The following is a 24765-nucleotide window of genomic DNA, read 5'->3' on the forward strand; positions in this document are numbered from 1 at the left end:
CAATTGAGTCCTCTGTCTTAGTATTTGATTGTTCCACTTCTTCTGTTTTCTTCTGCATTGGTAATTCTTTGGTTGTAGTCAAAATTTGAGTTTGTATATCTAAGCTGGAATCTTGTTCTTTTATATTGCATCTTATTTTGTCACAAGTTGAAATAACGGTTTCATGTATTGCTTTCAACATCGAAAGGATCTTTTCCTGGTCTTCATCCATATTCTCTTAATAGTGTGCTAAGTTGAGGACTTTAAAATCAGAAGTTAAAAATAATTTTATAACTAAATATGGGATCTCTATTTCACATGTTTATAGGTGGTCTTTATAGTAGAAGTCATTTGTGAAATAAGATTTTATAGTCCAAGGTATTTTATCATCTATGCAATCAATGTTCCTCAGATAAAGAAATAGGAAAGCAATTCCCCACATATAGCTCTGAAAGTCAATAAAGTTTTAAGAGTTTTATCTGAAGTCTGGGCTTCAAGCCAAGTCTCTTTTAGGCAATAACAAGTTGTAATACCAAGGTTCACCACACAATGTCACCGATGTTTAATTTTTTTTACCTCCAAAAATTTTATAATCCTTTTTCCAGTTTTATTTCTTTTTTGTAGATAAAAACAAAAGTCTCCAGTAAAAATAAGAAAACTTTTGGTCCCCAAGTTTTAGAAACATACAAATCCAATTAGATTAAAATTGTTCTTTTAGTGCTTTAACTCCACCTGGGTACTCAGTCACCACTGTTCTTAAAGGTTGGGGTAGAAATTCCCTTCTCTCTCTCCTCACAGGGGAAAAAAATACTTTGGGCAGCTTTTACAGGAAAAAGAAATACTTAAGTTCTTAAAGAGAAGATCAGATGTCACCCAGTTTCATCCCCGTTGCTTTAGAAGTGCTTGATGGTAAGTTTGACTTTGGCTGTCTGCAGCTTAGTGACGAGCCATATTGCTATGGCTGGTCTTTCCTCTGCTGGTTTGGAGAGCTGTCCTGGATCAAGTGAAAGGGCTGCCACCATCCTGTGATCAAGCGGCAGTCCCCTCCTTGCTCATCGCCCCTACAGGGCAACTTTCAACCCTTTCCAGGGTCCCCCAGCAGAACTAAATCGAACACGGAAGATGGAGATCGCCTTCCAGTGGCCACAGTGGCCACAATGGCAAACAGGAAGACACCAGTCATTCTTATTCTATTCACATCGTTACCAGAATATTAAAAACAACAGTGCTCTGCTAAATTTAATCTGGAATTAAAAATGAACTACAAAGCATGTCATCTGATTTAAAGAAATGGTTTTTTGTTTTTGTTTTTCATGATTGTGAGTGATCAATTTCATAGAACAAATATTTTAAGTGTTCGGTGGAACCCTAAAACTATCTCCCATTGAGACTTTGCTAATCCATAATTTAGATAGCCATAGCACTTAGGCTTATGTACCTCTTCACAGTGCACCATTACTTGTGGATGTTATCTTAATTTTTTAAAAAAAAATGTTCTAAAGGTATCCTCATTTTGTTGATGAAACTGAAATACTTTGCTTGGCAAAAGTCATGTGCTTCTGGATAACACCTTAAAATGTTTCTAAATGTTCTAGTATTAATAGTCTGTTTGTAATACATTGCATTCAAATTTCTCAGGAGGATGCTAAGCTCCATATCCCCATCCTCAGAAGCCCTTATGCTCACCCACGCCCACTTTAAAGCAGGGCTAAAACCAGGTATCCTAGGCTCTCCCAAGTGGTTGTCTAGTGAGCAACACATCCATCTTGCCTGAATTTTTGCCCTCTCAGATGGACATGAGATATGGAGAAGTTTGGGCTGGGACCTGATCTTGCTTCCTTCCATCGCTTATCGCCATTCTCCACCTTCCCTTATTCTTCCTTGACAATCCTGATGACAGGCTCTATTGATGTTTCTAAACCTCTTTGATTAAAAAACAAGGTAAACATCTGTTTAATAAATGAATATCCAATATAAATATAAATATTTAATATCTCATTCTGCATGAATTATTCATTTGTGGCACTAGGCTATTTGTAATTTCTTGTTCGCATTTTGATGACCAAACTTGCCACTAGCACAACAATAATAAACTGTTGGGTTCATAATGTTTGTTCTTCAGGCTCCTGGAAGCCTAGAATCTCAATAAGTGAATGAATAATGATTGGACTCATGCTGGAGCCCATCTTCAGCAAAGGTCTATCAGAATGTGACACATTCCATTAGAGAGACATTCCATGAGGATGGGCTCCTGCATGAGTCTAAAAGCTCAAAAGACTAAAACTCTGGTCCCTGTGACCAACCGAGATTGGATCCTGAACCTTCATTGATCATAGTCTGCTTCATTAGATTTGTGGAGGATATCTTATCTGGTCATGGTGGTATCCTGATGGAAATGAAATAGATTGACTGTTCTTTCTTTTCCTAAGCTCTTAACTGTGCACTGAGTAATTATGAAGGCAGCTGGTATTCATGCAAAGATTAAAACATACAGCAAGAAAAGAATATATATATATATATTCTCAGATAAAAAATATGCAGTGATTCTTGAGGAAATTACAGTATAAAATAATTAGATGATTTCCCATCTGCTGCACCATTAGCTTGTTCTTAACTGCTAAGTGAGGAACCAGCCATGTTACTTTGAACAACATTAAATAATTCTCTGAAGGAACAAAGATGTTCCTTTCCTTTTCTCCCACGTCTGGTGGTAAGGAACTTTTTGCTGATGAATTTAATCTCTCAGAAGAAATCTATCAGGGATAAGATGTAAGATGTATGTAGAATAAAGCTGATTGCAACTGTGGCTAAGACAAAGGTGGTTGGGTCCTTCATTTCTTTCCTCCTTTTCCAGTTTTTCTCTTATATGTACTATTGCAGAAGATTGCAAGGAGATCAACGAATTGTTCTTACTAGAAACGTAAATCGATTACCTGCAAAAGCACAAGGACTCATCCACCAATAAACCAGTACTTCCCAAACTGTCTACCTAACTTCTTTCCCAAACTCCCCTCCCTTGGGGAAGGCTGCTATAAACGTATATGAACTGTCATGGCTTTCTTCCTTTTGGGAAGCTGTAGCTTGGGAAATATCTATCAAGAACTGATTTTTCTCAAGCAGGAGAGCAATTGTGCTTATTCTAACTCTATTCTAACTCCAGTTCTAAATAAAACTCAACCCTGAGAGAGACACTAAAAACTCCACAAGGATTAATTACATGCTCAGTCGGCAAATGTTCTATCGCCTACCTGCCTACATCCTTTGAACTACTTGCATGACTTAATGGTTGCTCCAGTGGTGGCAGTGATAGAATGTAAAAAAAACTATCCTCCTTCACTTGGTATTTTGCCTATTAATTCAGTGGAGAAGCAAACATTATGGATTGGGAGCAACAATGGTTAAACATTAGGGCTGTGCAACAGTTCGGCTTTGATTCTTAAAAGCCATTTCTGCCCCATCTTAAACAGCTGTATCATTTCCCACAACTGTATGCAATTGATGGTAGACTGACTTCAAAGTGCTGTACAGCTCTATCAACTATTGCTGGAATAACCTTGTTGCAGAAAAACTCTACAATATGGGTAAAATTAATCTGAATACAAAATAAATACATTTTTAAATAGGAAAGGAGTTAAAGATGAGGAGAAAAAGAGGGGATGTGAATATGCAGATACCTTATTTATTCTTAAGCAAAATCACAAATGTAAGTTCCAGATCAGAATCCATTTCCTAGAATAAAGTAATATATCCTCTATTATTACTAATAGAAAATAAAACCATGTCAAAGAGCAGGAAATTAAAATTCAGATCACATGAAGCACTTGACAAAACTCAAATGATTTTTCTTCCTAAAAGTGAAAACAACTGAAGCTTTTGGAAGATGTTCCACAGTTAGGGTTGGAAAGGCTCAACTCTGTGCCACAGCCAAATGTAACTCAAGACATGAGCCAAAACCCGGATGAAGAAATGGATGGAAGGATTGGCTCACCTAGAGTGTTCTTTCAAACAACCCAACCTCCATCAAAAAAACCTCTTGGCTTTGAGTTTTTCAGTTCTTATAAACATTGGCTCTTGGAAGAGAACTGAAAGGCAGTATAGATGGCAATGGAGATGGAACTAGGTTCAGGAGAATGGAGGAGGTCGGTTGCAATCCTGAAAGTGGATTTATCTGTTTCTTTATCTGTTTAATTGCACAACTGACAGAAGTTTAAGTGAGTTGGCTCACAAAGATACATTCTGCCCTTTGGCCCTCACTAAAAATGAGACTTTCTATTATATTTTACTGGTTCAAAGTATATGTTGATTCTAATTTGCTGGTTCCAGTATTCCAAAGCAAGGCTGATATTTGTAGGTGGAACACAAGCATCAGTTATTGTCTGTGAGCAAAAGGTTTTGCCTGGAAGTTATTCCAAACTACCTAAATGGACTCATTTTGTTTGGTTACCTATATATTCCTGAATGTTAAACACAAAGAGAAGAAGCCTTGAATGATGAAAGAAAATAGTTTTACATCTTCATATAAAGTCTTTTCCCCACTGGAAGAAACAAATCCCAACAATATCCCCTTGCTTAAAAATATTCCTTTCTATTTCAACCTGATAATATTTCCATCTTCATCTGACAGTCTAACTTTGGGAAAAGATTAATAAGCAGAACTACAGATAATATCCAAATAATTTTTCAGCATAGTGTTACCAGTCGAAACAACATTTTATTTTAAATTTCTTATTGATTTAGTTCATAACCTACATCAAGGGCTTTTACAGATATATAAAATTGTTATCTTCAACTGATTATTTTCCATTCCATATATTCTTCTTCAAATAAGAGTAAGATCCTCATCAGCATTTCAAACTCCCCTTATCATTATTCACTAAAAAAGAATTTGGGTTGTTATTCAAAAAATGGAAATGTTGTGCATGTCAGTTATGGAAAGTCCACAACGGCAATAATATAATGCTATATAAGAATGAAGAAAAGCAAAACACAAAATGAATTTATCCCATAATAGCTGCAATATCAATATATTTAAAATGAACATCAATATTTAACACTGTTTTCTACAATTCATTTCTCTTATCGTTTCAGAATGCTTTATTATGAAGAAAAGATAGATAGACAATAGAAATGCCTTTTAAGACAATTATGAATATTTTTTACATAGTTGTATTTCTATCTAATAAATGGTAAACTTTATATAGCAATTTTAAAGCCAACTTTGGAGAAGCTGTAAAAGAGCCATTGAGAAGGGATTTGGACCAGAGATTACACGATCAAGAAGCCAAAGAAAACATGAGAAAGAAATCAAAATAAAAGCCTTGATATTACTTAGTATATAATGGAATGGAGAAAAACTTAGAATTTCAAGATTCTACAAGATCCTTTGAAAGTAAAGTATCATAGCTGGAATCTGTGATTTCCATTTCTTGACCCATCCTGGCTCTAAGGGTAATATTTTAATAAAATGTCATAAATAAATAATCATCAGAAGCTTCACATGTTTCTTGATTATAAAAGAAAAGGTAGCAATATTTGTCACTTTCACCTCTTTCTGTATCTTATGTGACTCTGTACTAGAAGACTGGTGGCTTCTACAACTGCGTGGAACAGTGACCCAATAGAAAGAAATTTACTGGCTGAAAGAAGAAAATTATTTTTGTAAAATTACCCCATGTGAAATATTTTTTCATGCTTTCATTGATAACCAGATAGTTTGTAAGCAATATAGTATCCATTAGTCAGTTGTTCATTTCATTGCAGGATTCTTTTTATAGCTATGCCAATATTCTGCTAAAGACCCCAAATACATTTAGACTAGGGGTGTCAAACTCAATTTCATTGAGGGCCGCATCAGCACTGTGGTTGCCCTCAGGGGGCTGGGTGGGTATGGCCAGGGTGGGCGTAGCCTACTGGGTGGGCATGGCTAGAGTGCATATGGCCTACTGGGTGGGCGTGGCCAGCTCTACATCGTTCGCATCAAAGGTGCCTATGGGGGCCTGGGTGGGAGTGGGACAGATCTGAGGGTCTCTGGCAGAAGGAGGGTCTCTGGGCCAGGGCAAAGGCAGTGGGGGCCATTCCCTCACTGTTTCCAGGATGGCTTCGCAGGCCACATGAAACCACTTCACGGGCCGGATCTGGCCCCCGGGCCTTGTGTTTGACATGTCTGATTTAGACAGTGTAGGAGGAGAGCTGTGTTAGTCCATGGTAGCCAAAGTAGAAAGATTCTGGTAACATATTTATGATTAGCACATTTTATTATAAGGCATAGGCTTTTCGTTGGCTATAGCTCACTTCATCACATGTGAGATGAAATGCAGCAGACTCAAGGATATGTGTTAACTGCTTTCTTATTTATTTTCCTTCCACAGTTAAGTTCAAGGTCAGCTGGAATAACCTTTAGAGTCCTGGTACCTCCTATTAAGAATATATGGTGTTTTCACAGTGTGAATATATATTTTTTTTGTAAAGCATCAGCATATATACATATTTGCTGACACTTTATTTAAACTAAATTTGTATATCATTGATTGCATGATCTCTGTAGATGCCATACGCTAAATAAATGACTAATAAACAGTACGAAAGATATCAGTGTTCCATTTTGGTTATTTTGTACTGTAAAAACTGTAAAACAATTTTGTACTGTAAAAGCTGTAAAACAATTCTTCTTTGACTTTGTGATCTCCATAGTATATATTAAACTTGTTTTGATCAATGTTGTTTGATCAATATTCTATACAAAATCTTTATAAACTAGTGATTCTTGCTCTTGGTTGTAAGATTGTTCCCTATAATGTGCTAGCTTGGAAATAATAAAATTATCATCAGATCCTCAGTAATTCTGGGGTTTTACCACACCACATCCCAAGTATAATTTCCAATATTCTACATCGCATGAGAGAATGGATGTTGTATCTTTCAATTTTGGGAACTGATCCTATCTCAGTTCTCAGCTGCGACTTAAACTTGAATCTTTTTGAACTCAATTTCTGATTATACACTTTTTCTCAACTCAGTATTAAAATAATGTTTCATTTAAATATAAATCTAGAAACTTGTATCAAATAAAAGGACAGATTTTAGCAGATTTGCATGCAAGACAATAGCTTTAAGAAATGCAAATAACAGAAATAAAATAATTAGGTCACAAAAGACATTCTAAATGAACTAGAAAAAAAGAATCCTCCCAACAGAAAAGAACTGTTGGAAACTTGTAGATCAGATTTTGTGGAGACTTCCTGTGAGGACATTGTGTACCAGATGTCCCTAAAAGGGGAGGGGTGACATTATGGCAATGAATGGCAGCAGTGGTGAGATTCAAACATGTGAACAACCGGTTCTCTGTGTGGATGCCACTTCCGGAAAGCCATTCTGGGCCTGGACAACAAAAAATTAGCTAACAATTCTGCCGAAGTAGTATGAACTGGCTGAATCCCACCACTGAATGGCAGCCAGAGGGTAGATCCTGGCTGGTGAAATCTCTCTGGAGAAAGGACCAATAATAAGATTGCCCATATGCATTCTGTATAGCTGTTTCTCATGAATAAACTGTAGGAACTGAAGTTTTTGTGGTCACCTGTTAAATTGAGTGACCGAGAGTTGAGGGATTCCAACTAAGCTCACAGTCATAACATAGCCCATATGGACAATAAGCTCTGCCAAGCCTCATTTCTTAATCACTTTTGGAATTATTATTATTTTTTACTGTTTTCAAATGTTAAGAAACTTCAAAATGGAAGATTTATGGCATTTGCTGAATGACTTTCCTTCAAAACTTAATGGTACAAGTTAACAACCTGTAGTCCCAGCATAGCATATCTTGGGGAGGCTAATTTTATGTTTGTAGTGTGCATTATATGGATAATGTTATGACTGCATGTGTTTGTGCACATTTTAGAGTTTGTACCAGTATCAATAAGCTGTCCTTTGTTACCTGGTGATTTGCACTGTGAAAACAGAAAAATCTCTGTTATGCAGAGTCACATACGTGACATGGGCAGCTATATAAATTTACTAAATAAATAAAAGTAAACAGTACTGTAGTCTTGAGTGATGCTTCATGTTATAATTATTTTATATGTAACATTTCTAACCAAACTTTTTTTTGAACATAGTCTAATCCACCATGATGTATAGAACTGGAAAATTATGCTTCATTACATGCTTGATCTATTTCAAACTGACTCTTTTCTGTTTTTCAGACTGTTATGCCTTTGGTTTTTCCAAATCATTCTCTTGCCCAGCTGCATATGCTGCATTTAGCTATATCTATAAGTAAGACTCTGTAGAAATGAAATATCTTGGGCAGCTGGCCAAGCGTTTATCTTCAAAAGTAGCTCAGAGGGTATAATCAGATAAGGAACTGACATTATAACTATGACTGAACTTGTCAAAATGAATTGCATATTGTATGAGTTCAGCTTATGAATTCACTTTTTACTACTACTACTACTACTACTACTACTACTACTACTACTAATAATAATAATAATAATAATAATAATAATAATAATAAAGATGGAAGGGACATTAGTCCAACCCCCTGCTCAGGCAGGAAACCCTATACCATTTCAGACAAATGGCTGTCCAGTCTGTTCTTAAAAATTTCCAGTGTTGGAGCATTCACAACTTCTGGAGGCAGGTTGTTCCACTGATTAATTGTTCTAACTGTCAGGAAATTTCTCCTTAGTTCTAGGTTGCTTCACTCTTTGATTAGTTTCCATCCATTGCTTCTTGTCCGGGCCACAGGTGCTTTGGAGAATAGCTTGACTCCCTCTTCTTTGTGGCAGCCCCTGAGATATTGGAACACTGCTATCATGTCACTGCTAGTCCTTCTCTTCATTAAACTAGACATACTCAATTCCAGCAACCATTCTTTATATGTTTTAGCCTCCAGTCCCCTAATCATCTTTGTTGCTCTTATATGTATTCTTTCTAGAGTCTCAACATCTTTTTTACATCATGGTGACCAAAACTGGATGCAGTATTCCAAGTGTGGCCTTACCAAGGCATTGTAAAGTGGTATTAATGCTTCACGTGATCTTGATTCTATCCCTCTGTTAATGCAGCCTAGCAATGTGTTGGCTTTTTTGGCAGCTGCAACACACTGCTGGCTCATATTTAAGTGATTGTCCACTAGGACCCCGAGATCCCTCTCACAGTTACTACTGTTGAGCAAGGTACCCCCTATACTATACCTGTACATTTGGTTTTTCTTGCATAAATGTAGAACCTTACCTTTTTCACCATTGAATTTCATTTTGTTAGATAGTGCCCAATGTTCAAGTCTGTCAAGATTTGTACTTCTCTACTTTTATTTCCTCTATTATGGAAAGAACTGTAATTCATCATCATCATTATTAACATCATTATCATTATCATCATCATCTATAATTATATATGACTCTTCTAAAGGTGCTCATGCTTGCTACAGGAAATAGTATTTTGAAAAATAAACTTCTACCATATAATTCTAATAAAGACTTGTAAAAATCTCTGTACATGCATTTGAGAAACCTGGATCAAGATTCTAAACTATGTCCAAACAGACATGTCAAGTGAGTATATCTTGGTGCTTTGGGCTGTAGAAAACTGAAGAGTGATCTTGATATTTCTCACCACAGTCATATAAAAATGGTGCCTGGATCATAAGGATAGGTAAGGCACAGTTCAATTTCTTTTTATTATACAATGATAAAAAATGTCAGCAAGCCTACTAAGAACAGGCAATGGCTCAGGGTATGAAAAGAATGTAGGTAGAGTGGCATGTTGTAAGAAGCAGAATCTCATTGTTCAACAAATTGCTTTAACTTGAGTCTCAGCTATTTTGGCCCTTAGCTATAGAGTTTTCTTTAAATTTCCAAGTGGCTAAGGAACCATAAAAGTGCAGCCTGATTTAACCAAATTTGACAAGAACACATGTATTACATCCCAGAGTTCTAAAGGAGCTGACAAATATGTTCTCGGAACCATTGAACCATGTCTTTCAAAGATCTTGGACCCCAGGGAATTACCAGAGGACTGGAAAAGAGTTGATGTGATTTCCATCTTCAAAAAAAGGGGAAAAACAGATCCAGAAAACTACAGACCAATCAGCCTGACATCAATACCTGGGAAAATCCTGGAAAAGATAATCAAACAGTAGATCTATAAACAACTAGAAGTAAGCAAATTTCTAACCAGAAGCCAACATGTGTTTGTCAAAAACAGCTCATGCCAAACAAATCAGACTTCACTCTTTGACATAGTGACTAAATTAGTAGACAGGAGAAATGCTGTGGACATAATATACTTGGATTTTAGTAAGGCATTTGTCAAAGTAGATCACAACCTACAGTACTTCTTAGTAAGCTAGAAAGATATTGGATAGACAGCATCACTCCCAGATGGATTTGTAACTGGCTGACAAATTGCACTCAACGTGCAGTTCTTAATGAAACTATATCTACATGGAGAGAAATAAGCAGTGGGGTACCTCAAGTTTGTGTCTTAGGCCCAGTACTCTTCAATATCTTCATAAATGACTTAGAATAGATGAAGGAATAGAAAGGGAATTGATCAAATTTGCTGATGACATCAAGTTGGCAGGAACAGCCAATACCCCATAAGATAGGCTCAAGATACAAAAGGAGCTCAACAGACTTGAACCCTTGACCCTATCTAACAAAATAAAATTCAGTGGTGACAAAAGTAAGGTTTTACACTTAGGCAAGAAAAACCAAATGTGCAGGTATGTATAGAATAGGTGGAACCTGGCTCAATAGCAATAACTGTGAGAGACATCTTGGAGTCCTAGTGGACAATCACTTAAATATGAACCAACAGTGTGCTGCAGCCATCAAAAAAGCCAATGCAATCCTGGGCTGCATTAATCGAGATCATGTAAAGTTGTAGTACTGCTTTATAATGCCTTGTTAAGACCACACTTGGAATACTTAATCCAGTTTTGGTTGCCACAATATAAAAATATAAAATATAAATATAAAATATTTTTATATTATAAACACATATACACATGTATATAAGATGCTGAGTCTCTGGAAAAAAAGTGCAGACAAGAGCAACAAAGACAATTAAGGGGCTGGAGGTTAAACCATATGAATAACAGTTGCAGGACCTGGGTATGTCTAGTCTAGTCTAGTGAAAAGAAGGGCCAGGGATGACATGATAGTGTTCAAATATTTGAGGGGCTGCCACAAAGAAGAGGGGGTCAACCTATTTTCCAAAGTACCTGAAGGCAAGACAAGAAGCAATGGATGGAACTAATCAAGGAGAGAAGCAACCTAGAACTAAAGAGAAACTTCCTGACAATGAGAACAATTAACCAGTGAAATGGCTTGCCTTCAGAAATTGTGGGTGGAGGTTTTTAAAAAGAGATCGGACAGCCATTTCTCTAGAATGATATAAGGTTTCCTGCTTGTATAGGTGGTTGAACTAGAAGACCTCCAAGATGCCTTTCAACTCTGTTATTCTGTTATTCTGATTCACTGATGGTCCATAATGCAGTGTCATCAGTTTATCCCAAAATTTCCAAACAGCTGGAAAAAAAGTCCAAAAATAAAAGAATAAAAATTTCTCAGATCTGAAATCATATAGATGAGTTATGATGAGAAAGGGGATCAAGCCATTTTAACTTTGGAAATTTGCTTCTCTAAAAGAGAAAATTGGAGCAGGGCTTTTAAAATGGCTTTACATTTTATTATTTTAATGATAGATGTCCACAAGCTGCTATAGAGTCCAGTCAGAAGAGGCAAAAGTTATATGTTACCAAATCAAAAGGATTTTTTAATCTCAGATTAAAATAGCTATCAAAACTTCACAGTGGTATTTTATTAGCAAAGAACTAAAGGAGATGTTGACAGCTTTTCTAAGTAGTAAACTTTGGATGTAGACTATAGACTAGCAGCCCCCAACCTTTTGGGCACCAGGGACCAATTCTGTGGAGAGTTTTTTTGTGGACCAGAGGGGACATAGTTTTGCATGCTGCTTGCATCCCATGCTTTGCTTGCATGACCTAGTTTCTGGCATGCTATGGATTGGTGCTGGTCCATGGACTGGAGGTTGGTGACCCCTGCTGTGGACTGATCTTTCTGAAGTGAAAATATCTAGGGAAGATTGAAAGGGAGGAACTAGGTCTTCTTGCCTTTTAGTCCTCTCTCTTTCAAATGATCCTTGGTTTTATCACAGAACAGATGGATCTGATTGAAGTGCTTAAATGAATTTAGAGTTAGAAAGCCACAGATGGTGATAAAGCCTTTCCTATTTCCATGTTCTTCATTCCATCCATTCTAAAGCATCATTTGTCCAGTAAACTTTCTCTGGTCAAATAAAAATGTTAGAATTCAGAGTCAGAGCAAACTTAGTACATTTTAAAATTACTTGCAATGATTTCATGTACAGGAGAAGCAGTGGAAGAGGTCTAAGAATTGATGATGAAGATGATAATAATGATGATTCAGCAAATGCTGGTGGTTTTGGATCAATTCTGGTTTTATCCAAAAGCCTAAGAACTGTTCAAATAACATAGGTATGTGTATGTAGTTTCATGCGATGTTGTTTGACTATTTTGAGGTCAAATAGCTAAAAAAATATAGTTATATCTTTTAATATTCCAATAATAATAATGAAAACATTTGATTTATTACACAATCTCTATGTTTCAATCATTAAGTTCTAGTATTTTCCTGTCCTTTTAAAAACCACCATTGTAGTGTTGTTTGGTATTGGCATATCTATAAGTAAAACTTGCTTTTCTTCAATGATTGTGATGTCTAATGTTGTGCTCCATATGTTGATCTGTCAGCATTAGGAATCCCATTACATTTTTTAAATAGTCATTCAGGAACACTTTTCAACATTTTCAATACTTTGCGGCATTAAATTAATATCTTTGCATAAATCTTAGTACTTTAGATATAATGCTATTGCAAATAGACTGCAATATAGTGTAAATATAAATTTTATATGGATTGGAAAACCAAACAAAACTACGTGAATTGGCTTTATTGTAATATTTGCTTTATTGTGGTGGTCTAGACCAAATCCACAATATTTCTGAGATATGCTTATGATCATTTTTCCTACTTTATTTGGTTATCAGTGATGTAGGAAGAATTTATAAATTTTATAACTGTGTTAGAAACATTGTATAGGGAATCCTATGTTAACTGAATCAGGTCTCCACAAAATACTGATTAACAGCCTCCAAAATTCTCTAAACTTATACAAACATAAGGATTAATTAAACACTTATTTCAAACTGCAAACACAGAAAACTCAATTAAGACCCAATCCACATCATTTTATTTAATCAACATACACATCCATGCCCCTCAAGGGTCACCCTAGAACCAGCATGTACACACTTACACACCAAGGTCAAGCTCTCTTGTAAAACAATCTCTGTGTAGCCCACTTCCTCTACAGCTGCCCCATAGACAAACCTCTTTGTTTGGGGGGGGGAATTCTTTCTTCACAACTGTCTGGATTTCATTTTTATTTATACTTGTGGAACCCCAGATTTAGTTGCAACTCCAAATTATTCTTCTGACACTTCATGAGGCAGGTTTCTCCTAGTTACACTTGCAGTGTTCTTCTTCAGAATGCATGGAAGTGAGATAATTTCTAATGTAGGTATCTTTTTTATTTCTTAGCTTTATACCTTTCTCTATTTTCTAGAGAAAATTTGTGGAAATCCAGTGACAGATTTTGATGACAGTCCTCACCAAGTGGAATAAAAAGGTCTTACTTCAATAACAAAACAAAACAAAACCAGAAAAATGGATAAAAGAGAATGCCTATTTGTACAAAATTTGCACCTGCTGTGTTATGTGTGTTTGTGTATATGTAACTGTAGAAATAATCGCTATAATTTCTTCTAAAGGATGAGATATTTCACTCTAATAAGATTATCTGTTGTACTGTTTTTATTTCTTTAGAATTGACTTTATGCTTTGTATTTTTTAAAACATTGCTTTCATTTATTTGTATGTAATACTTTTTTATTGCAAGCTGGGCTTCTGGAAGGAAGACCAATATACAAATAAATGAACACATAAAGGGAAAGATTGCAATGAGTTGCCCTGATTCTGCTTGTTCTATCTGCTGTCCAAGGGCTGACTCTTGAGAAGCATCAAGGAGCCTTGCGTCCCCCTTTCTTTTTTTTGATAGTGGTGCAGTTTTCTGTTTTTAACCAGCTTATGACTAGGCCTTTTAAAAAAATGAACAGAAAGACTGGCCTCTGTAAAGTTAGCCACATAATTATCCAGGTTTGACTTTAGAATCTAGACCTCTTTTTGACCTGATTGCTGTCAAGGTAGCCCAAAATATTTGGTTGCTTGAAGCAAATGATCACGACTATTTTTCCTACCAGGTCTTTAAACCAGATTCTATGTCATGACTGACTAAAGCATATCCAAAAGATTTGTGATCCAAAAATATTCAGAATTGTTACTAGTCTTGTTTTTATCATTGTTACTTAAAACAGAACCAGCAAGCACCCATTAAAAATTCTGTTAATTTGATCAAGGTCACTAGGAAAGTATAACAACTGTGTCTTTCATGCTATAGCAATAATTGTGCTATATCTCTTCCAGTGACGTCTCTAAATGCAAGCTGCTGGTCTGTAAGAATTTAATATATTTCCTTTTATGTGAGACATTAACATGACATACTGGCACAGGAGATAAGATTTTTAAAAACATGTCAACTTTCCCTTTAAAGTTTAGATGAAATTGCTGAATGGAACTGTTTTCATATGCTAGAATGAATTTCTTGAAGAAAAAAATGATGTTTTTATGTGTATCTACTTAGAAAAGGCAATTAGAGAGCTATTTGTGACCTCTCATTCCAACTTCTGTAACTCCTATAAGGCCATATCTATTTAGATAGTTATTCCTAAGAGATAGCTATTTGTTGGAATTGATTTGTTCAGCAATTCTAGATAGAGCTTTTAATAACTTTTTTAATATTATGAAAGCGAGAACTGGAGGGAAATTGCAAATGCCATATAGCATGTCATGAATTGGGTGACTGAACAGAAGAAAGAGTGGACTGACGAGATTTGCAGTTTAACAGCTTCCAATTTCCAAATTTGGAAGAGTACTGCTTTAAAAAAGAGATAACAATATGATATATTGCTTGATATATGATGCAGTCTTCAAAGGTTTGTCCAGCTCACAAGGAATCTGTAGACTGAACGACCTTCCCTCTGCAATCATGCTCAAAAGAGAGGTCAATCTATGCTGAATTGTTAACTCTTGGCTGAAAAAATTCCACAGAAAAGAATAATAATAATAATAATAATAATAATAATAATAACAACAACAACAACAACAACAACAATAATAATAATAATAATAATAATAATAATAACAATAATAATAATAATAATAATAATAATAATAATAATAATAATAAAAACTGCAGCTTCCTGCAATAACTCCAGCAATGCTACAAAAACTGCACTACTTGGAACATCTTATATTTTAAGGAGATACCTGGTTGATACCTAGGATGCTGGCAGCAACCCTTGTCAACCATCAGTGCCAGTCAGTTTGAATGTTCAGTTGACTGAGATTCATGAATAATAATAATAATAATAATAATAATAATAATAATAATAATAATAATAATAAGCCTTGGTGGAGCAGTGGGCTAATGACTCTTTAAGTAACACCAGCTGCCTGCAATTAGTGCAGGTTCGCATCCCACTAGGCTCAAGGTTGACTCAGCCTTCCATCCTTCCAAGGTAGGTAAAATGAGGAGCCAGATTGTTGGGGGCAATAAGCTGACTTTGTAATAATGCCGCTTGGGGGAGGGCAAAAGCCCTAATAAGCAGGCATATACATAGAATGAAGGCTATTGCTAAGCACATTGATTTGTGCTTTAAATTGTAAGCCGCCCTGAGTCTTCGGAGAAGGGTGGGATATAAATGGGATTAATAATAATAATAATAATAACAACAACAACAACAACAACAACAACAACAATAATAATAATAATAATAATAATAATAATAATAATAATAATAATAATAATAATAAAAGTTGGAGGGGACCTTGGAGGTCTTCTAGTCCAACCCCCTGTTCAGGCAGGAAACCCTATACATTTCAGACAAATGCCGGTCCATTTCTTCTTAAAAACTTCCAGTTTTGGAGCATTCACTGCTTCTGGAGGCAGGTTGTTCCACTGGTTAATTGTTCTAACTGTCAGGAAATTTCTCCTTAGTTCTAGGTTGCTTTGCTCTTTGATTAGTTTGCATCCACTGCTTCATTTTTTCCCCAGTAATAACAAAACAGCTTTCTGTGTCTCTGGATTGGATGGTGGAAGAATAGTTGAGCACCCTGCATTAGCCTGCATTAGCCTGTTCATGACCTATTATGCCAGATACAAGAGGATTTTGCAAATGTGGCGCCTAGCAGAAAAAAATGTCAAATTAAGATGTGGCTTTAGAAGGAAGCTAAGAAGCCACATAGAAGGAAGCAAATGTAGGCTGACCTATTAATTTCAAAAGGCTACACATCTTGTTATGATTAGCTTTTGAAAAAAGGAAAGCTCTTAGTTCTCGTACATAGAAATGCCCTAATCATATCAGAATATCTACGGTTACCCTCCATCTCTCAACTTTTAATAAGATTTTACGATCAGTGTGATCATTCACCAGAAAAGAAAGATTGACGCCTGATCAGGCTCAGAAGGAAAAATCTTCAGCTGAGAAATGGAAGACTTAGATTATTTTGTCTCTTTATCCAAAGCATAGTTTACAGCAGCATTCAATTTATGTGAAAATCATTTATTCACTTGAATTCTACCTTCTAGTTAGCATTATGTTATTTTCTTATCATTTGTATCCTTTGAATCTGTGCTCTGAAAAAAATCAAGATGAATACATTTCTTATAATAGCTGTAATTATACAGCACTATAATTATATCTAACAGATTTTTACACAACAGTAGTATTATTTAGCCTCCTAGAATTTTATATAATTGACTTAAAGAAAATTATAATATTTAGACGTTATCAAAAATTATTAAATTACAATGTCATCCATTTACTTAGAGCAGCATTCCTATTTACTGTACATTCCAAAAAATCAAAAGAATGCTTTCATTGTTTTTAATTAAAAGGCTTGTTAATATGTTGTATCTTTCTTGGTGATTAAAGCTGTGAATTGAATACTAGAAATGTTGATACTAGAATAAAGTTTATAACTAAAGTAATACTAGAAAATCTTATGTTGGTTAGATATGATGTGTGATTAAAAATAAGAAGTTAAATGTAAATAGAAATAAATGTTCAATAACAGCCATCCTTTAAGTCTAAGATGGTGCATGGTGCCTTCTACTAGGATATTTTTGGTTCTTATGCCCTGTCAGTTTTGTACCTTGTCGTTTTGAAATCCACTTTCAGATCAGTGTCAGTTTAACATTTCTCTTTTTTTTTAAATTCCATTTATATCCCACCCTTCTCCGAAGACTCAGGGCGGCTTACAAGCTTAGCAGTAGCCTTCATTCTATGTATATGCCTGCTTATTAGGGCTTTCACACACACCCAAGCGGCATTATTACAAAGTCAGCTTAATTGCCCCCAACAATCTGGGTCCTCATTTTACCTACCTCGGAAGGATGGAAGGCTGAGTCAACCTTGAGCCTGGTGGGACTCGAACCTGCACTAATTGCAGGCAGCTGGTGTTACTTAAGGAGGCATTAGCCCACTACTCCACCAAGGCTCCATAACATCTTTTAAAAACAATTTATAATGGCAGACAATCATAATATCAACTTCTTGGTCTATTGTTCACAAATATCCTTCAATACATCTAATGTTAAAATATTTTGTTCCATTCTGTGTAAGTCAGAGTTAAGTGTTGTTCTCTTTTAACTGTAATCTCTAGCTTCTTCTACTTCTCACTAGTGTCCAATCATCAAAGTCCCAACCTATCATTTTTAAAAAGAATTCAAAACAAAGCACTTTCTTCTGGGAAGGATTCTTATAATTCCAACATTTTATTTCAAATCTATCTCAACCTTTAATCAGTTTGTAAGTTTTCAAACTCAACACTTACATTACCCTTTTCTTGTCTATTAAAAACAATTAAAGCTCTTAAGCTTGTATTTAATGTAAAGTTAAACTTTTTGGACTGAAGGTGACTCACCCAGTATTTTCATATTTATCTATCCAAAGTTTCCCAATAACTAAAAAGCAGTTAACAAGCAATATGCAAAAGTGATTAGAAAATGAAGTATGCAAAATGTGTCCATAAAAGTGCTGACCATGGTTTGAGCAAGAGGACTATTCCATCACCTCCCAAACCCAGGACTTTTTTTCTCATAGAACGCTCAGAACGGAGTTCCGGCACCTTTTTTGGATGGAACCTTGTAGGGTAGGCAAGGTGGGTTGTATGACATGTGTGAGTTCCGGCACCTTTTTCTTTTACAAAAATAGGACTGGCTATACCCATTGGAGAACTGCTGTTTTGCAATCTCTTCACAGAGTGTAAGTTGTCTGATGATCTCAAGTCCTCTCCTTATCCAGAGATGAAGCACGAAGAACTGATCTATTCACAGGCTCTTAATTCCACCACAATCGTCAGCTCCGCTTTTCATAAAGTCATTTTCAGTTTTCCATTTCTTCCATGGAAACATTTCAAGTGCATTTCTTTTTAAATGGAAAGCTTCTCTCTCAAGGGCGACATGAGAATGTTTGAGCATTTTGAAAGTATTTTGTTTTTAAAACAGCTCTGTTTTGAAATTGAGATACTTCTAAAATGTTTGGGGCAACCTGATTCCATTTGAAACAGCATTTTCATATTCAAAATAATGAGCAAAAGGGGAAACACTGAAGAAAGCTATCAAGCACTAGGGAAGTCAAGAGACCTGGGCAGTTCAAAGGGGTATAAAGATTTGTTGCAAGCTGAAGCTCTCTGCAAGAATCTGAACTACTATTGGCCCAAGCAAATTGGCAGTAGAGAAGAGTAATTCACAGGATTCACAGGAATTCAAGGTGGGCTGCACTTAGATCTCTTCTGGGCATGAAGGGATTCATGACTGATGATGTGTTTGATCTCTCCCTTCGGCTCAACCTGGCCATCTCCTACAAAAGCTTTGGAAACATCCCATTTCCTCCCTTTTCAAACCTTGCAGACTTTGCTTGTTTCTGTATCATAAGAAGGCCAGCTGTTGGAACCAAGTTTGCATTCAGCAGCTCTGCACAAATATAAACCTAATGACCAGTAGAGGCAATAGATGGAGTGGTGGTCAGCTGCAGGACTCTGCACTTGGATCCCCTTTCCTTGTCTAAAAGTCTTACTTAGTATGCCTATATGTGATATAAACATCTTCTAATGGTTAGACTGATAGTCTCAGGGCTTTCATTAACTGCTTTCTCTCTCAGTTTATTTTTTTTCCTTCTTGTCTGATTTGGGCTCTTTGTAAAGTTCAGGTCCTTATCTGATAGGTCTCTCTCAATAATAATAGAAAGCAAACTCTCAGATCCAGACAAACTTAAATAATGAGGCATTCCCCTCTCCTAGTTATTTAAAAAAATAAGGCTTTTATTTTCTTGCATTCAAGCATCAATTACTTTCTTAGAAATGTTATACTTTCTAACACCAGTGCTTTTCTTTCCTTGTGGAAAAGGTAATATTCCAAAATGGATAGCCATCTGTAATCAATATCCTAAAATAAATATAAAGTTATTGCCCATATAAAGTTAGGTAAAGGTAAAGGTTCCCCCGCACATGCGTGCTAGTCATTTCCGACTCTAGGAGCCAGTGCTCATCTCCGTTTCAAAGCCAAAGAGCCAGCGCTTGTCCGAGGACGTCTCCGTGGTCATGTCGCCGGCATTACTAGCCGCCAAAGGCACATGGAGCGCTGTTACCTTCCCACCGTAGTGGTCCCTATTTTTCTACATGCATTTTTACGTGCTTTCGAACTGCTAGGTTGGCAGAAGCTGGGACGAGTAACAGGCGCTCACTCTGTTACGCGGCACTCGGGATTCGACCCGCCAAACTGCTGACCTTCTGATCGACAAGCTCAGTGTCTTAAATGCTTCTGTACAAAAATGAGCTGCTTGCTGTAAACAGTGTTTTGGCCTCATGGCCTCAAACAGAATATTGGGATCAAACATTGAACCAATCAATTGTACAATTATAAGATAGCAAGTTAAGTAAAACAGCATGGAAGAGTTATCAGAGAGAATTTCAAAAGAAGCTTACTGTCACATAAGTACTCTTAATTGAAAGTGTCACCCTCAGATTGCCAGCACATATGCATTGGGAACAGTATTACGTTAATGACCATGTAACTCTCTTTTCTGTTATGAAATTAACACTGTATTAACAGTTATAAATTAAATATACAGTTTGTGATGATCTTAGTAGAAGGAACCAAGGCAGTCTTTTCAATTTTTCAGAGGCTTTCTGATCTTCATGTTCAACCTTTACAAATTGTCAGTAAAGAGACTTATCACCATGTGCTGATGCAGTGGGATTTCCCTGCTCACTAGAAATAATCTTCAAGTTGTATTTAATATTTGCAGTTCTCCTGGGTTATAACTCCACTTTGCTGGCAGGGGCTGCTACTACTCAAACACCTACACTAGTCAATAAAATACAGGGAACAGAGTTCATAAGCATCAGCTTTTAGGCAATTGCATTTTATGTAAGATATAAATAGATTGGTTTTGGAAAGGACTTTCTTCAAGGCTGGCTGGAGAATTCTAGAAGTTGAAGTCCACATTACTTAAAGTTGCTGAGATTGAGAAACCCTGAAATAACCGAACAGAGTCAAAATAGGTGAGTCAGTCCTTAAGGTACAGGCTCTATGCAGTGAACATTTTAAAAAACCCAGACTTGAAATTATGCTTGGTAAGCAATTGCAGACAGTATTTGGCACCTTTCAGTACACACATCAGATTGCTGTTAATCTTGCATTAGTCCTCTGGCAAATCAGATCTTATACCTACTTCAATTTCCAGACACTTTATTCATATGTGGGGCCAGCTCTGATGTGTACCTTTGCTTCAAATTGTCCCTGGTAACCAAAATCCTGGAACTGTCAAGCCCCGCAGGCCCGACATTCAACGGGGGCCAGCTTGCCGGGGCTGGGGGCCCTCCCCCATCCTGCAGCCTCTCCCGACCTACCCACTGGAGGCCCCGACGGCTTGGCAGTTCCCAGTGCACCGCCCCGCGCCTCCTGGGCCCAGAAGAGCCACCAGCCGCCACATCCGTCTCCGCCGACCGCGCTGCTGTTGGCAGAGCTCCCCGCCGTCGCCGCGCATGCACAGGACGAGCTGGTGGACGGAACGACCAACGAGGAGGCTGGGGCAGCTGGCGTGACTGAACGGGGCAACAGAACGGTAGCCCGAGGCCGCTGGCAAGCAGTTGCCGCTTCGGGAGCCCCTTCCTCGCCTCCGGATGGCTGTTTTGAGTGTAGGGAGGGGCCCTGCCTCCGAACGGAAAATGGCACACATGCCTGGTGGTCGGGAGGGGTTTTTCAGCTAAGCTGGGGTGGGGCTGGGTAGGCAGGTTATAAATAGGGTGGGGTTGTGGGGGACACTGGGCCGGATGAGGGGGAAATTAGCCTCAAGGGGGAACTTACCTAAGAGCCGAGGGGGACGGCATGCCAGGCAGCGTCAAGCACCAAAGCCGAAGGAAGGCATGGGCGGAGAGGGACAGGGTGTTTGTAGGGGGCGGTGGGCGGAAGTCAAGCACTTGGGCGTGGTGGGATTGGGCGTGGTGGTTTCGTGGGTGTGGTGTTTGTCACAGTGGTGGGCTGTTACAAAAGCAGCGTTGGGGCAGGTAGCCGCCAACGCTGACTTTTTTCCTGCTTCGGGTTGCTGTGAAGATGAATAAAACTCTTTCAATCCTTTGTGGGTCGTCTCTCGTTCCTGGTAAGCTGTTGTTCCGCTCGCTTCAGGACGAGTTTTGACAGGAACACTATGATTTATTTTGCACATGATAATAGATACACAGAAAAGGAATTTCAATAGGCATTGCTGAAATTATTTCTCCAAATATCTAAAAAAGATATAGGAATCCTTTTTCAATTGTATATCTGCCCCCATTTAAACAGTTTAACTAATCTAATCACAAGCTGTTCATAATTTGAAGAACAGCTCACCAGGTTTTCAGACTGGAATAATTATAAGGTCAATGCTACCTGATAGCTTTTGGCTTCTTCCATGCCAATCGCAGGCACACCAAATATACATGATTGTAATCCATCTTGCCTCAATTTATAGAAATATGCAGGGCTTTTTTTGTCATAGAACGCTCAGAACGGAGTTCCGGCACCTTTTTTGGATGGAACCTTGTAGGGTATGCAGGGAGGGTTGTATGACATGTGTGAGTTCCAGCACCTTTTTCTTTTACAAAAAAAGCACTGGAAATATGAAAAGACAAAGCTTATACTACATTTGAGAATTGCGGTCCTATTGGATTGGAATTCAGAACTGAGTAAATAAGATTTATGATGATGTCCTGGCAAACTCTGGAATGGTCATATGATTTCCAGGCCTTGCTTCCTGCTCAGTTTCTCAACCAAGCCAAGGAACAGCATTTGAACCAAGTCCTTTTTAATAGGCTCAGCTGGTAGGATCTATTTGTGGTGCAAAAATACCATTAAACAGATATCTACAAACAAATAAATGAGATAGGAACAGCTGCTTCCTGGATCATCTAATATTTAGGAAATCCTGAACTAATAAATTAGTACAAAGAGAGCAACCAGTATTCCCAGATGGCAGAAAACAAATTGAGACCAGTGAGATTATAATTAGCTAAGTTGTGCTGGGATTTCTTTAATAATGATGCAGCTATGGCATCTTCAGTTATCAGATATATGCCTGGTGTTGATGTCTCACAATTGACTCACAAGGGCACATAGAACAAAAATTATCTCTTCATTAGGACAGGGCTTTTCAACCTTTTCACAGATTGTACCACTTTTAGGACATGACCATATTTGTGTCCCACCAGTGCTTAGCAAGGTGTCAAAAACTTGATGACTAAAAAAAGAAAGGGGAGGAGTTGGGGTTTTACTGATTACGGTAGATTCATTTATTGTTATAGAAATGGCTAATTTATATTATTATGCAAAAGTAAAAAGTTGAGGTTCAATGTTAATGCTTCCTTCTACTGCAACAGAGGAACTCTGTTCTTTTTCTTTTCTCCCCCTTTTTCTGTTTTATTTTATAATCTAATAAAATGTCACTAATTGAAAAAAAAGTAAAAAAGTACCAGTTTCAATTTCTTTGGTGGCTGTTCCTTTGCTGAATCACTTTCCCTTTGCACTGACAAATGTATGATGAATTTATCCATGTTTATTAATATGCACTACTACCAGCTAGCTCAGGGGTCTTCAGACTTGGCACTTTTAAGACTTGTGGACTTGTGGGCTTGAACTCTAATAATAATAATAATAATAATAATAATAATAATAATAATAATAATAATAATAATAATAATAATAATAATAATATAATGTTGGAAGGGACCTTGGAGGTCATCTAGTCCAAGCCCCTGCTCAGGCAGGAAACCCTATACCATTTCACACAAATGGCTGTCCAGTCCCTTCTTAAAAACTTCCAGTGTTGGAGCATTCACCACTTCTGGAGGCAGGTTGTTCCACTGCTTAATTATTCTGTCAGGAAGTTTCTCCTTAGTTCTAGGTTGCGTCTCTCCTTGACTAGTTTCCATCTGTTGCTTCTTGTCCTGCCTTCAGGTGCTTTGGAGAATAATTTGACTCCCTCTTCTTTGTGGCAGCCCCAGAGATATTGGAACACTGCTATCATGTCACCCCTAGTCCTTCTCTTCATTAAACTACACATTCCCAATTTCAGCAACCGTTCCTTATATGTTTTAGCCTCCAGTCCCCCAATAATCTTTGTTGCTCTTCTCTGTACTCTTTCCAGAGTCTCAACATCTTTTTTACATTGTGGTGACCAAAACTGGATGCAGTATTCCAAGTGTGGCCTTACCAAGGCATTGTAAAGTGGTATTAACATTTCACATGATCTTGATTCTATCCCTCTGTTAATGCACCCTAGCACTGTGTTGGCTTTTTTGGCAGCTGCAGCACACTGGTGGCTCATATTTAAGTGATTGTCCACTAGGACTCCAAGATCCCTCTGACAATCACTACTATTGAGCAAGGTACCACCATGGCTGGTTGAGGAATTCTGAGAGTTGAAGTCCACAGATCTTAAAATTGCTAAGTTTATAGACCCCTGAGCTAGCTAGTCAGCCCTTCCTCTCTCCCTCTCCTCTTCTTCCTCCCTGCCTTCTGAGCTCTCCTTCCACAATATAGTAAGAATACACACACACCCAGTCCCTTCCCTGTACACTTAAAGACACAGAAATCAAGTGCAAAGCAAGAAAGGTTCACAAAAGCCTCCCAGAATAAATACTAAACTCTGTTTTTTTCTTCTTTAACCTGCCTCAGGCATGTCTCAGTTTAAACAATGTAGCAAATGGGCTTGGCAATTGCAAAAAGCGATAACCTTAAATTAAGCCTGTTTACCTACAAAAAAAACTTGCAAAAAGCCAGACAGACTCAAGATATGGAGGTAAAACTAATTACATTTTTAAATTGATTAAACCTACACTTTGGACACATTGCTAGCCTTCATGAAACAGACTAAAATATTCCAATAACCAAAGCACACAAACCGAGCCTCTGAATTACAAAATGCTGTAAAAGCTGCATAAAAACTCTTACAGTAATCCATTCAAGTTTCCAGCTGATCTGGAAACCACTGGCTTCTGGAATAAACCCACCTCCTTT

General features: G+C 37.3%; 1 long non-coding RNA gene across 1 annotated transcript; it reads left to right on the plus strand.

Moving 5' to 3' along the window:
- Window positions 1-1719: 1719 nt before the first annotated feature.
- LOC310644385 lies at window positions 1720-6538 on the plus strand. The gene is made up of 3 exons (XR_014493294.1): window positions 1720-1920; window positions 5068-5427; window positions 6348-6538. It is a non-coding gene; the product is annotated as an uncharacterized lncRNA (long non-coding RNA).
- Window positions 6539-24765: the final 18227 nt, after the last annotated feature.

This window comes from Vipera ursinii (assembly GCF_947247035.1).
Source record: "Vipera ursinii genome assembly, chromosome: 1".
Classification (NCBI taxonomy): domain Eukaryota; kingdom Metazoa; phylum Chordata; class Lepidosauria; order Squamata; family Viperidae; genus Vipera; species Vipera ursinii.